At 39.1% G+C, this 14,600-nt stretch overlaps 1 pseudogene across 1 annotated transcript; it reads left to right on the plus strand.

The window, feature by feature from the left end:
• The first annotated feature begins 8,392 nt into the window (after nt 1–8,392).
• On the plus strand, nt 8,393–10,961 carry LOC117248121 (G-protein coupled receptor 4-like; annotated as a pseudogene). The gene is made up of 4 exons (XR_013487891.1): nt 8,393–8,455; nt 9,339–9,527; nt 9,724–9,908; nt 10,005–10,961. The product of XR_013487891.1 is annotated as a G-protein coupled receptor 4-like (transcript).
• Nucleotides 10,962–14,600: the final 3,639 nt, after the last annotated feature.

A 14,600-nucleotide genomic window follows, 5' to 3' on the forward strand; every position in this document is an offset into this window, starting at 1 on the left:
ACCGGTGCCTGCGTAAAGTCGACAAACTAATGATAACACCATCTATATGACTTAAAGGCGCTGTATGTAAGAATGTGGCCAAAACGGTTACTGCACTCAAATTCAAAATACTGCCGCGAGTCGTGTCCACCCCCCCTCGCCTACAGAGTCAAGGTTGCTGGACAGCGGCACCCTGGAGACTGATTTGTTTGCCCACGGGCGGCTGCCGTGGCAGGGCCATGTCGCCGCGTCCTTGATCTTTGGTTTTCCAGCGGACCATTCGAGCAAGTCCGGCATCTCTGCTGCTAACGCTGCTGCCGGGATACAGCTGAGGAGAAGGCGGCTGCTAATGCTATGTAACGGGACACTGCTAATGCTGCTTGCCGTGCTGCTGTAGCTCAGTTGTAACTGTAACTGATGCTGAGACTCTACTGACTGCGTGACTGGTAGATGGCGGTGGGTGGTGCAACAGGCCAAAACACAAATTCAAAACATAAACATGATTTGTGGACCGTAAAATATTTTTTTAAATGTAAATATTCTGGTCGTACTATTGTCAGTGAGATCAGTATGTTATATGAACATTATTCCTTAGTCTCTGTGACATATTAGGAGGATTTTATGACTATTTGCTTTAGATTTCTTACATATAGCTCCTTTAAAGACAAGAGTATCTCCTAGTGTCTCAAACCCAAAACAAAGTAAAACTGGATTAAACTAAACAAGCGGGTCATGTTTGCTTCCATTATATCAAGCTCTCAAGAAAGGAATGAAAGCGTCTGTTGTTCTATTGCTCTCTTAACTCAGAAAAAAATACACCGAAAAACAGAAAAATAAAAAAATTACGCAGAAAAACAGAAACAAAATTACCACGAAAAACAGAAAAATAAAAAAAATACTGTGAAAAACAGAAAAAATTACTCAATAAAACAGATTTTTTTTTATTTGTCAAGTGAATGCAATACGCTTCCGTACAGTGCCATGTTGTGTTCTCTAAAGGGGTGAAAAGTGAAGAAAGTGCCCCCTAGAGAGTGCAGTGTACATTATGAAAGAGTGGAACAAGACCAATCCGGTCTCACTCTGAAGTTGTTGAATTATGGCACTGTGGCAGTGACTTCCACTGAAAAAAGCTGTCCTATCATGTCGGCATGATACGCTGCTGGGCACCTTCAGTGTGTAACAGTACCTGACGGCATCAGGGGGAAACACGGTCAGACAAGAACACAGGTTGTTGAACAATGCATTGCTGACTTTTCTTCTTTAAAAGCTTGAGCCTTACTTCATCTAATTTACTTTTTTCTTCCTTACCTCATACACCCACATATTTCCCCGGTCAAACCTCACAAATACGAACATTTCTAACAAATAACACACTTTCACACACCCAAACACTGAAAGAATCCATTGACACAATTTTAAACTCAATCTGACCCTGTACTAAACCGTTTTGAAAATCCCTTTTTTTTCTTCTATTACATTTGTATTGCTGTAATTGTTCTACTTTTTTGTCTTTGCCTACTTCGCCCATGTTAGCATGCCCACAGTTTTTATGTTACCTTTTGTGCTTGTTATGAACACTCTGGACTTGCCATTCCTTATCCATCCACCAGATGCCCTCAGACTCCCCAACTGATGCTTCCATCCACCAGCTCACCGGCTCCTCATTCCCCAATTACCCACAGTACTCATACCAGCCCATCTTCACCTGTCCCTTGCCAGTTTGCTGTTGTTGCTTCATGCACCTTTTTTCCTCCCAGCCCCCTGAGCCTGCACCTATTCCTGAACCTTTATTCTGTGCATGGCTGACCCACAGACTGATTACTCTCAGTGTTACCCCTCTGGATAAGTGTGGCTGTTTTGACTTCCTTCTGGGTTGCAACCCTTACCTGCCTTTGATTCTGGTAAAGTGAACTTCTATCTTCACCTGTCCACCAAGATGTTGAACAACAAACTTTTTCTTGTAATGGAGCACTGGCATTGATGTGGTATTAAAACTTTTACTTAAGGATATAAATACTACTTCTACAGATAGATGAGTTCCTTGGTAGAGACCCAACAAAGAGTTGCTCCTACTGACAAAGTTCTAAGAATAATCTTAGGATTGTGGTGTTTAAGAATTTCCACTTAAAGTTAAGACAAGATGCTGGTGAAGATAAGTTATTCACAAAGCACTGTATCCCTTAAGAGAGCTCCTAAGGTGGAAAACTGTTAAAAATATGGAGAAGGACTTTGAGGCTTAAGAGTTTCTTCAGCAGAGAAGAAAAGGGTGAGAAGACAGACATGGGAGAAATGTTTCCAAACACTGAGTAACTGTGAGTTAATGAAACCTTATACATTACACTGTGCAGGGATTATGTTTGTGGTAGATCTTATTAGAGATGTGCACATACTTCCCACCCAACATAATAACATTATAATGCTAAAAGTGATCACAACACTAAGATATTCACAACTGGGGAAATGCAACAGTGCAGCAGTGATGACTTAGGTCTGTCTCAACCTTGCATCAACAGTGATCACACTAACAGTGACTCAGTGTTATCTTGTGGTGCACCTCATTTCATTTCCACTGGGTGTCCACACCTTGCAGGCTCACAAAAGGGTGTGTCTGTGACAACCAATCACATCTGTTAAAAGAATGCATCACGCCTAGCAACAGGGTCGGCCACACCTCCTCACTAAGCTAAAAGTTTCTGTCCCTCCCTTGATCAGCGTTGCTCTGAGAACTTTCCTGAATCACTCCTAATCTAAGACTCCTTACAAAAAGTTTTTAGGCTGATTTAGAAGCTGTCTCAGAGTGTTCTCAGAGTGTTCGTGAATACACCCTGAAGGTGATGAGTATGAAGCACGAGCCTAAAGGCCCACTGATAACTGTATCTCCATGTGCAGTGTTCTTAATATTTCAAATACACCACAGCTTGCTCTGACTGTGGAAGAGAATGTTGTTTAATTTTAAGGATGTGGATAATTCACTGTGCAATAATTCAACTGTCACAACACTCTGTAAAATTACTCAACTGTGCAATATTACTCACTATTCTTACTATATAATGACGAAAACACTGGCTACGGTCGTAAAGTCTTTTTTGCTTAGGAAGGCTCCTAGCTGAGTGAAATGACCCGGAAGTATTTTAGTGGCCGCCATGATAAGAGCTGTTCGAGTTCCCTAAACACTAAGGAAAGGAGGTTCAATGCTTCCTTTCAGATCTCCTTTAGCATAGGATACATCGGACCTTCCTAAGCGATAGGAAAGGAGATTTTCCATTCCATCCCACAAGTCATTGCGGTGCCAATATTTACGCACCATTCACAAACTCAAATGATTAGGAAAGAAAAAGATCAACATGACCGAGAAAGAAAGGAGATCACCATCTAAGTTACCGCTGTTTATTTAGCATTATACATCTCATGCCATAACTTGTTCATATTTATTTTTTCAACTTTCAACATTATGTTAATCTTAGATGCGAACTATGAACGTTTCGCTACTATTGGTGTAGGCTACCCTCCGTCCACAGCTTTGTTTAACTTGTTTTATAACAGGATAAACAAAAATGCAAATATACAATGCATCATTTTAATTTTCCGATTTTCGTGTGAATGAGAAAAAACGGAGCTCCACATGCTTTTCCCATTTTCGTCTTCAAATGGCTAATTGATATAGAAATTAAACCAAAACCAGAAACCTACCTATTTTTCGCCTTTATTGTTATATCTATATTATCTGCCCATACTGCATCTCAAAACATTGGCATCGGCTATGCTTATGGCCTAGATAGATAGATAGATAGATAGATAGATAGATAGATTCAAGAGTATTATCTAGACCTGCTCTATGTGTAAAGTGCCCTGAGATGACTTTTGTTGTGATTTGGCACTATATAAATAAAATTGAATCTAAAAAAATAGATAATCAATGAAGTAATGTTGCTGTGCCTCGTGCGTAAATGCGCATATACTTGGCGTATCTGGAGATTTAAATAATCAATGAAGTTACTACGTCCCACTTTTTATTCCCCTATACAGTGTTTCCCTGCAAAGCTACAGTGGAAGGATCATAACAAAAAATACAAAAGACTGTAACGTTAAAAGATATCTGCTTAAGGGCATTAAATACTTGCAGCGAGCACCCCACCCCCACCCCGCAGCAGAAACAATAAGCGCGTTTCCCCATACAGAGAGACGCTGTGCGCATTTACGCACGAGGCACAGCAGCGTCCCTTTTATTATTAATATTAATATTATTATTTATTTATCTGTCTATCTATGCAGTAGGGGCACATAATATTGATTTAACAATAAAGGCCAAACACAAGTTAATTACTGGTTGTGGTCTAATTTCTATTCCAATTGCCCATTTGAAGAAGCAAATGGAAAAAGCACGTAGATTTCCATTATTTTTTTATTCACATGCAAAAACAAAATACTGCATTTAATATTTGTTTATCCTGTTACAAAACAAACAAGTTGAACACAGCTGTGGATGGAGGGGACACGCACCGTAACATATGTTCACTTTGCATCAGTCATTTATTCATTTGAGCGTTGTTGTATTGCCAGCCTTTAGTAATATCATTAATTCATTTTACTACTTGGGATTCAGATGGGTGAGTGTGAGCAAGCATTCTCAATGTGACAATTTCGTTTCAGTTTTTGGCTGGTAGCCTATATTCCTTTTTTTAATTCAATTCCGACCTTAGTAATTAAACAATATCTTTCACCGTGTTGTCCACGTTTATATATCCTGCATGAATCAACACGATGAGAACGTACGCCCCATATGTTCTCATCGTGTGCATTTTGTAGTCCATCTTCAGAACATTGTAGTTTCACCACAGCAGACCACGTCAATAACATCCGTCGTCGCATGATGACATAGCCCAGCGTAAGTGCGGTTGGATTTTCTCAGCTCCGCGGTTCTCTTTTGCTAAGTCCTTATGAATTCTCCTACTCATCTTTCCTTGACCTCGTGACGTTTCCCACCAAGGTCAAGGAATAGTGATTAGGAATAGACGATAGGAGGGACTTTCTGACCGCAGCCTCTGTCTGTCTGTGTGTCTGTCTGTGTGTCTGTTCCACGTTTTTCTCCTCACTGACTTGGTCAATCCATGTGAAATTTGGCACAGTGGTAGAGGGTCATGGGAGGATGCGAATGAAGCAATATTACATCAATTGGCCAAAGGGGGGCGCTATAGCAACCAACTGAAATTGCAAACTTTGAATGGGCATATCTCATGCCCTGTATCTCGTAGAGACATGAAACTTTGCACAGAGATGCCTCTCCTCATGAGGAACAAATTTGCCTCTAACTTCCGCTTATATAGATTTTCCTCCATTTTGAATTTTTTGAAAAACACTTCAAATCGATCTCTTCCTAGGAAGTTTGACCGATCTGCATGAAACTCGGTGAACATAATCTAGGGACCAATATCTAAAGTTCCCTCTTGGCAAAAGATGGAAAACTTACTAAAACTGAGCTTCTATAAGGGAATGATTATTGCGGAGGGCGTGGCTCATCACATAAAGGTGTATAACATCTCAAGGGTTTCACCGATCACCACGCAACTTTGTAGGCATATGACCACACATAATCTGAGGGGACCCCTCCATTATTGACCCCATCAAACAAAATGGGGGCGCTAGAGAGCTAATTTCTTATCTAGGCCTAACCGCCATATTGATTTTTACTAAACTTGGTAGATATGTAGAACAGGACGCCTCAAGGTGACTGGAGAAATTTAACTCTAATTGGCAACTGGGTGGCGCTATAACAACAGAAAAATGCTTAAAAATGGCTCAAATGCGACCGATCGCTCTGGCTCCCCCTGTGGACCAGTGTTTTTGTTTTTTTTTCTCTAATTTTTGGTGTGTCATGGTATGGTATGCTGTACATAATCATGGAAACTGTCAGTGTGTCATTCTGTCTGTCAGTCATTCTGTCTGTCCCACGTTTTTCTACTCACTGACGTGGTCAATCTATGTGAAACTGCACATAGGCATTGAGGATTGGCATAGGTAGAAGGTGACAAAGCTACCAATGGGTATGGACTAGTATTATTCAACATACAATGCACATAACTGTACATACCTCTCATTTTTATTCTTATTCTTGTCTTTATTCTGTTGATGTATATATTGTAGTAACCATTATAGCACAGTACACATTTTTATAGTGTATATAGTGTAATGTAGCACAGGGCACATACTTGTATATTTTTACATACTTACAGACTCAGCACGGTGAAGATATATATTTCATTTTTACTATGTTAAGTACTAGTGTTAAACATTGTAGCATAATGCACATTTATATTGGTATGTTAGAAAAAAAAAATTTACATACTCCTACTCTTACTTCCTATAATTCTATATTCTTTACATTGGAGCGACTGTAATGAATTACAACTTAATTAAGATTAATAAAGTATTACTGATTCTGAAATGACATAGGTAGCAGCACTGCCATGCTTGTAGTTTTTTAATGGGAGCTGGAGTTGTGTCTAGAGATGAGGAGATTAAGTGACAGAAGCTAGGTGAACGGAGGTTTAGACAGGATTAAAGAAAAGAAAACAGACATACATATGCGCATATGTGCACATATGAAAATGTAAAGCGGGAATCAAACTTTTCTTTCTTTCTCCTTCATTCGTTACTATTTCTGGCATTTTTTTATGTGTGCAAACAAGTACAAGATTGTGGATGTCTTCTCTGACAGTCAGCTTTTCACTCCACCTCTAAGTGCAACCCAATATCCTGAATAAATGTTGGCATTGTACGTTTCTGTAAACCACGGATAAGTAACATTTGTATGTACTTATGTAGTGGATATGTTGGTTCTTTACATTTAAACAATGTTGTGGTTAATGTTTGGTTATGTTTGTGCTACAGTCACTGCTGGAGATCTAGTCATGTGTTGCATAAGAACAACCAGTGTTGTTGTTTGCTGGTTTCAAACAGTGGTCTGCAGCTGGGCAGCCATCTCACCTAAGTGTCGCACCATCCAAAATCCTCTCCACCTGCTAATGACAAAGTCAGGTTATATGCATATAATCAGAATATGTCACTGTAGAAACATGAATGTAAACATATGAAATGTAAAAACTTACCATATTGGTGGTTTGCAGAAATGTGAAGTGGCAAAATGTTCCTTTAGTGACGGGGTTCTCCAGTGTCACTGTTTAGAGTCATTATAAACACTTTTGCCTTTTGATGTGGTCTGACAACATATGAACTTGTTCTTTCTAGCACACCCTGACCCTGACATTCATGCCTTTTATTCTCTTTGGTGAATCTTACTTGCAGGTTTTTCTTCTGGGCACCATTGGAAAAAAAATAAGCTTCAGTTCAAAATCAAGGTCATGCAGAAATGTAAGTTGAAGGAAATTCATTCAGGTCCTGCAGTTTTTGAAGGTAAGGTTGATTTTGTATCACTTCTCTCGATCTATGCTTATCTAATACAAAAAAAAAAAAAAAAAAACAAATGCAAAAAATGCAAATGTATGCAAACTGTGAGAAGCTGATGGCTTAGGGCTGGAGGACTATACTGCTGGTCTTTTGGCATCCTCCACCCCACTTTGCTTCATGTACATTTAAATTTGACCTATTAAAAACAAAGCATCTGACTGTGTGACAAACAAATAACCTGAGATGATGGGAAACATGTACAATATTTTGAAGACGCGAAGTAAAGGATGTGGAAATGAAAAAAACAAATAAGAATGAAATCAGTAGAAAAACAAATAAGAATGAAATCGGTAGAAATGTTCTTTCTATAAGTGATGACAGCTGCCTATACCATCAACCAACTCTAAGCCTATTTCACTATAGGTATGAATGGGGTCACCAGTCTTAAATTAATTATATTAATTATTGGATTGTGTCTTGAACTGAGTTTGTGAAAGTAACTGTTTAGTTCTGGTAGCAAGCAGGTATGAGCTTGCAAAACTGAACTCATTAAGGATGATAACTGTGAGCATTTCTAAGCATTTGTTGGTCACAAAAGCTGGCCACATCCCTGAGTTTCACTCCTGTGATTTCAGAACACGTTTTAATGATGCTGTACAGGCTGTTTTTATCCTGCAGCGTGAGGTGGGGGAACCAACAAATAAAATAGAAACACAGGATGCTTTCAATAAAAGACTGATAAAAACGACAAAGAATGGTGGGACTGGCAGAAAAGGAGTCAAGTTTGCGGAGAAGATGAATTCTCTGTTGCCCATGCTTTACAATATCTGCAGTGTTCACATCAAATCAACGGTGTATACATGTTTCTTTCCTGTTGATTAAATCTGCCATTGTGATGTACTTTGCATACACTGTACATGCCTGCCCACCGTTCTTTAGATGCAGATGCAGATTATCATGAAACCAAACGCCCTGTCGTCATTCACCATATTTAATGTAGACTCTGGATGTGAGGGGCAAACAATGGTGTAGGGAACTCATCCAGGTCGCTGCAGTCGTGGAGCTCTCAAAGGTAAATTTTCTCACAATTTTTTTTTCCTCTATATGTTAAGTTTTTTAAGAGTTAAAGAAAAAGAACAGTCATAAAAATGAATATACAGGTTTTATAGTTCTCGCATTGTACTTAATTTGCTTGTTTTTTCTCTTCCTCTCTTCCCTTAAATACAATTTTGATTTGTTAGAAATATATGTATTTTACTGTGTAACAAAGATATAGCAGATAACAGTTAAGAATATGAGGTGAAGAATTTAAGAGCTAGGATGAACAGTTTCAGGAATGGAGCTGATGTATACCTACAGTCAATACTTCCCTGATGCACGTACTCGAGACTATGAGTGGGAGTAATAGTGCCATCTGGGGGTCAGAGTGGGAGCCGAAGGGTCAATTGGATAGAAAAGAAGAAGAGAGCGAAGGTAGAGAGAAGGAAGCAGATAGTTTAGGGAGGGTAAAAGCTTAATTGGGATCATCATCTGTGTAGTAGTTGTGTTACTTTTTTTTTTTTGGAGGTATTTTAGTCTTTGATGAGAGAAGACAGTAGAGACAGAGAGAGATGGGGATGACATGCAACATGCTTTGAACGTCCCTGGAACATTTTTATACCAAAATGTTGTCAGAATAAACGGCAAAAAACGAGGCGTACACAATCTTTAAATGATATTATAATGTAACAAATATTAAGGAATGTCAACTGAAAACAAAAAGCTTTTTTTATTATTTGATTGTCTATAAGTATAATGTATTTGTGTGAACTTACACCTCACAGCTTTAGTGATTTTTCTGAACCATGTCGGGTAGATATTTCTTTTATTATTCTCCTTATTATAATCATTAGTATTTTTATTTTTAATTTTATTCTAAAAACGTGTTCCCTCTTATGACCTGATCTCTTAAACAGGTTTCACTCAGGAAAATGGGAGATCCCTGCAACAGTTCATGGGAGGACAGCTTTGATTACAGCAACTCCTCCTACGACTACTACGGTCATAATGAAGAAGTTGGATTCATCACATTTGTGGTGACATGCATCATCGTTGGTATCGCCCTTCCTTTGACCCTCATGGCCATCTTTGCTCTTTACTCCCTGGTATGCATTATGACTGAGTTTCATTTATTTACTATAAGTGTTGACATGCAATCCGTTGTTTATATAACTGACAGGGAAGGCAAAATGAAGCCACACCTCTGACTGTAGTAAGATATGAGCAAGATAACCTTTTTGGAGGAGGTGAAGTTCAGAACATTTTAAAAACTGTCTTTTTTCCTTTCATCAATTCCTGCAGGTGCAAAATGATCACGTTGCTCTGATCTAAATCATCAACCTTCTCATTTCTGACCTCATTCAGCTCTGCTGAACAATCGTTTGGTTGGAAAAACCTGAGGACTGGAAGAAGTATAACACTGTTTATATTTACTTCTTTGGTGTGATGGCAAGTGCTTGCTTCATGGTGTGCATCGCCCTGGAAAGGTAGCTGTCTGTCTATCCAGTATGTGTGTGCCTACTTCTGTGCTGAGCCATTGTATTATGATATCATTCTGAAGCTGTGTCTGTCTTGTATTGCAGGTTTTTGGTCATCGCCTTCCCACCGCTTCAGACGAACCATCAAGACCTCTGTGCTGGTCTGTGTCATGGTCTGGCCCCTTCCTACAATCTATATCCTCCCTTCCTATTTTTGTGTAAATTTTGTGGTCACAGAAGCAATCTCCGCCACCTTTTTACTCCTACCCCTTCCACTGCTCATATTCTTCTTGGGTGGGACCCTCAAAGCCCTGTCTGCTTCCATCTCAGTTCCCTCTGACTAAAAAAACGTCCGATTGTGGGAGTTTTGGTCCTGGTGCTGCTTCTTTACACTCTGCTGTTCCTGCCCAGCATCATTTGGTCCCTGACAGAGAACGGCAGAAATAACAATATTGTCAGCAACGTGTCTTTTGTGTTTCTTAGATTGAGTCCTCTCGCAGACTCAGTTATGTATATTTTCATGAGGAAAGGGACCATAGACAAGGTTTTGGCTTCTCTTTGTTGTTGCAGAATGGACAGCAATGATGTTAGCAGTCAAGCAGTATAAATGATGGCAACATGTCCACAATCAACCTCATGTGGGCGGAGAAAGGGGAGTAGGCAAACAGAAATGATAGAGACAGGACCAGAGGTGTAAATATAGACGGTGCAGGTGGGGCAGTTGCACTGGGGCCACCTTAGAAATATATGTATATATATATATATATATATATATATATATATAGTAATAGTATATATATCATATATGAACATAAATCAATACATAAATGATATGTGGACTGTATAAATCATCATCTCTATGCACAGAAAGAACTGACAGATGTTTATCAACGGAGTATACATGTTTCTTTCCTGTTGATTAGATCTGCCGTTGTGATGTACTTTGCATACACTGTGTACATGCCTGCCTACCTTTTTTTAGAAGCAGGTGCGGGTTATCATGTAACTATACACCCTGTCGTCATTCACCGTATTTAATGTAGACTCTGTGGATGTGAGGGACAAAACAGCACACATGGCGTAGGGAACTCATATATATATATATATATATATATATATATATATATATTTATATAATAAAATTGTCAGTAGGAATCTATTATAAAATATGTTATAAAATATATGGTTTCTCTGCATAAACTATAAAAAAGGTTTAAAAGAAACTATTTAATTAACAAATAATTACTTATTTTCATTGGTATTTTTGTCCTATACATATATGTGACGATTTGATTGATTGATTTCAAACATTAAAAAAGTAATAATAAAATGAAATAGAATATACTAGTCCATACCCATTGGTAGCTTTGTCACCTTCTACCTATGCCAATCCTCAATGCCTATGTGCAGTTTCACATAGATTGACCTCGTCAGTGAGTAGAAAAATGTGGGACAGACAGAATGACTGACTGACAGAATGACACACTGACAGTTTCCGTGATTATGTACAGCATACCATACCATGACTTAGTCATACCAAAAATTAGAAAAAACAACAAACATTGGTCCACAGGGGGAGCCACAGCGATCGGTCGCATTTGAGCCATTTTTAAGCATTTTTCTGTTGTTATAGCACCACCCAGTTGCCAATTAGAGTTAAATTTCTCCAGTCACCTTGAGGCATCCTGTTCTACATATCTACCAAGTTTAGTAAAAATCGATATGGCGGTTAGGCCTAGATAAGAAATTAGCTCTCTAGCGCCCCCATTTTGTTTGATGGGGTCAATAATGGAGGGGTCCCCTCAGATTATGTGTGGTCATGTGCCTACAAAGTTGCGTGGTGATCGGTGAAACCCTTGAGATGTTATACACCTTTATGTGATGAGCCACGCCCTCCACAATATTCATTGCCTTATAGAAGCTCAGTTTTAGTAAGTTTTCCAACTTTTGCCAAGAGGGAACTTTAGATATTGGTCCCTAGATTATGTTCACAGAGTTTCATGCAGATCGGTCAAACTTCCTAGGAAGAGATCGATTTGAAGTGTTTTTCAAAAAATTCAAAATGGAGGAAAATCTATATAAGCGGAAGTTAGAGGCAAATTTGTTCCTCATGAGGAGAGGCATCTCTGTGCAAAGTTTCATGTCTCTACGACATATGGGGCATGAGATATGCCCATTCAAAGTTTGCAATTTCAGTTGGTTGCTATAGCGCCCCCCTTTGGCCAATTGATGTAATATTGCTTCATTCGCATCCTCCCATGACCCTCTACCACTGTGCCAAATTTCACATGGATTGACCAAGTCAGTGAGGAGAAAAACGTGGAACAGAGACACAGACACACACACAGTGTTTAAGTGTTTTTCAAAAAAATTCAAAATGGCAGAAAATCTCTGTAACTGGAAGTTATGGGTTCTTGAGGCAAATTTGTTCCTCATGAGGAGAGGCATCTCTGTGCAAAGTTTCATGTCTCTATGACACACAGGGCATGAGATATGCCCGTTCAAAGTTTGCGATTTCAATCGGTTGCTATAGCGCCCCCCTTTGGCCAATTGATGTAATATTCAGTCAATGAAGAGAAAAACGTGGAACAGACACACCCACAGATAGAGTTTTCGTCATTATATAGTAAAAATAAGTTTTTTAGGAAAAAACCCTCCAAAACAGTGACAAACAATAAATCATGAACAGACCTACAAGGAGAAACATGAATTAACATTTCATATCCGAAAAGCTCCAATCCCAAACTATACTAATCAGTCACTTATCAAACTATTACATAAATACACTCTCCTCACCATCGATCAACCACACATTTACACCACTGCACTTCTTAATACCTGATAACCAGTATTACCCTGTGTATAAAACAAATTCAAAAATACGAATTGAGAATACTAACAGTGTCACCCTGAGTGTGCTTTACGTCCCCTCTAATCATTTCTGTACCTTGTGAAAATACTGTCTTTGTACTTGTTTTTAAACTGTCTGATATCTTTACTTTGTCTGATTTCCTCACCCAGTTTGTGACATGTTTTTATGACACATGAGGTTCGCAAACATTACAACAGGCCTGTATGTGCTTATATGCATGTGCATGTGTGTGAGGTTTTACCTGCCATAAGGAATGTAAGATAGTGGCCGTACAAGATGGGAGCGGGGTCATAAATGTAGTTCCTTAGTGTTCTTCCTGAAGTTTCTGCTCGTCTGTCTTGAGTCAGAGATCAGCGTTCTTTGTAAGAATTTTGAGTTGCATTTATCAGTAAGGTACAGCATGCTAGTTTTTAGGGTGTGATGTAACAACTGGTATGTGCTTGGCAATATGGATGACTTCAAATTTCACAGTTTATGAAAACTTATACAAACTCTGCATTTTCTGGAAATTCAATAAAAACCTGTTGCCAAACAAAAACGGGCTCGTCTGCCTTTGACTAACTCACTGAATTGACACCTGATACATCAACAGAATCTCTGCTGGCTGACAAATCTCTATTGTCTCCTGGTATATGTCAACATATAACCCAACCATACTGATAGCAGGGAGGTGTTCTGAAGTATCTTTTTGAATAACTAAATGATTTCTCATACTTCTATTGCAGTTTTTTTTCATACCTACATTTATTCATTTGGGATCACTTGAGGTAATGTCAAACGATAAGGGGGGACTCATCAGACAATGGGCCCCTGGGCACAAGTATGCCAAAGGCTCCCCATCTCTCTTACATAGGAGCAAGACACACAGATATTACAGTCTTTTAGCCCATTTTGTGTCATTGCTTTGCATCTTTTTTGGTTTTGTGCCTCTTTGAGGTAACTTTGTTTCTCGTTGTTGTCATTTTGCATCTCTTCCTGATCAACATGTGTTCATGTGAGCAAAGTTTTGTAGGTTAGAGCCAGGGGGACCCGCTTAGACTTTGGGTCCCTGAGCCTGTTCCCAGTAGGCCCATTCAGTAAACCTTCCAGGCAAATAAGAAGAACAGTGAGTCTAAATGTACTTGTTTATCTCTGTTGCGAGTTTGTGAAGCAGACACAGAAAAAGAGGAAGCTGCTGCAGGGAATCACTGATACCATCTGTTAACTGACTGGTTAGCAAACTCTGCAGCACTGTGAGGCTGTCATCCAACAGCTCTCAAAACTTTTAACTGTATTTTTCCAGTAGGCTTTCTACGCTGTTGTATCACATTATGCATTTACATCTTTAACTGTGTGTTTTTTGTAGATGCAGATTAAAGGTAACATCCTTTCGTCTGTTGGGTAATTATACAGCCAGGGCTGCTTAGTGCTGTTTATAAGACTGCACTTATAGTAAATGATTCAGTGATATGTCATTGTCACCTTTATGACTCAGAAGGTCTGGGCTCAGAAATATTAAATATAAATCAATGAATAGTTTATTTGTCACATGGAATTACACAACGTACAACTCCAGTGAAATGTGATCTCATCAGCTCCTTAACTTGTGTGCTTATGTCTTTTTTTTCTGTCTTCTTGCATTTTTGGCCGCTGCTTTATAATTGTCCATGTTTCCAGCTGGTTCTAGTATGGTTTCTGGTTGTGGAATGATTTAACGCACGCACATCCCAACCACAACAAGATGGTCGTATTGTGGCTCCGCCTGAACACGGCAATGCTCCACTGCAGCCGCCTCTGAGCGTTGTAGTAGTGATCCACAGCATAAAATTAAAAACTCCAAAATATCTCTA

The sequence above is a fragment of the Epinephelus lanceolatus genome, chromosome 17, assembly GCF_041903045.1.
Source record: "Epinephelus lanceolatus isolate andai-2023 chromosome 17, ASM4190304v1, whole genome shotgun sequence".
Classification (NCBI taxonomy): Eukaryota; Metazoa; Chordata; class Actinopteri; order Perciformes; family Serranidae; genus Epinephelus; species Epinephelus lanceolatus.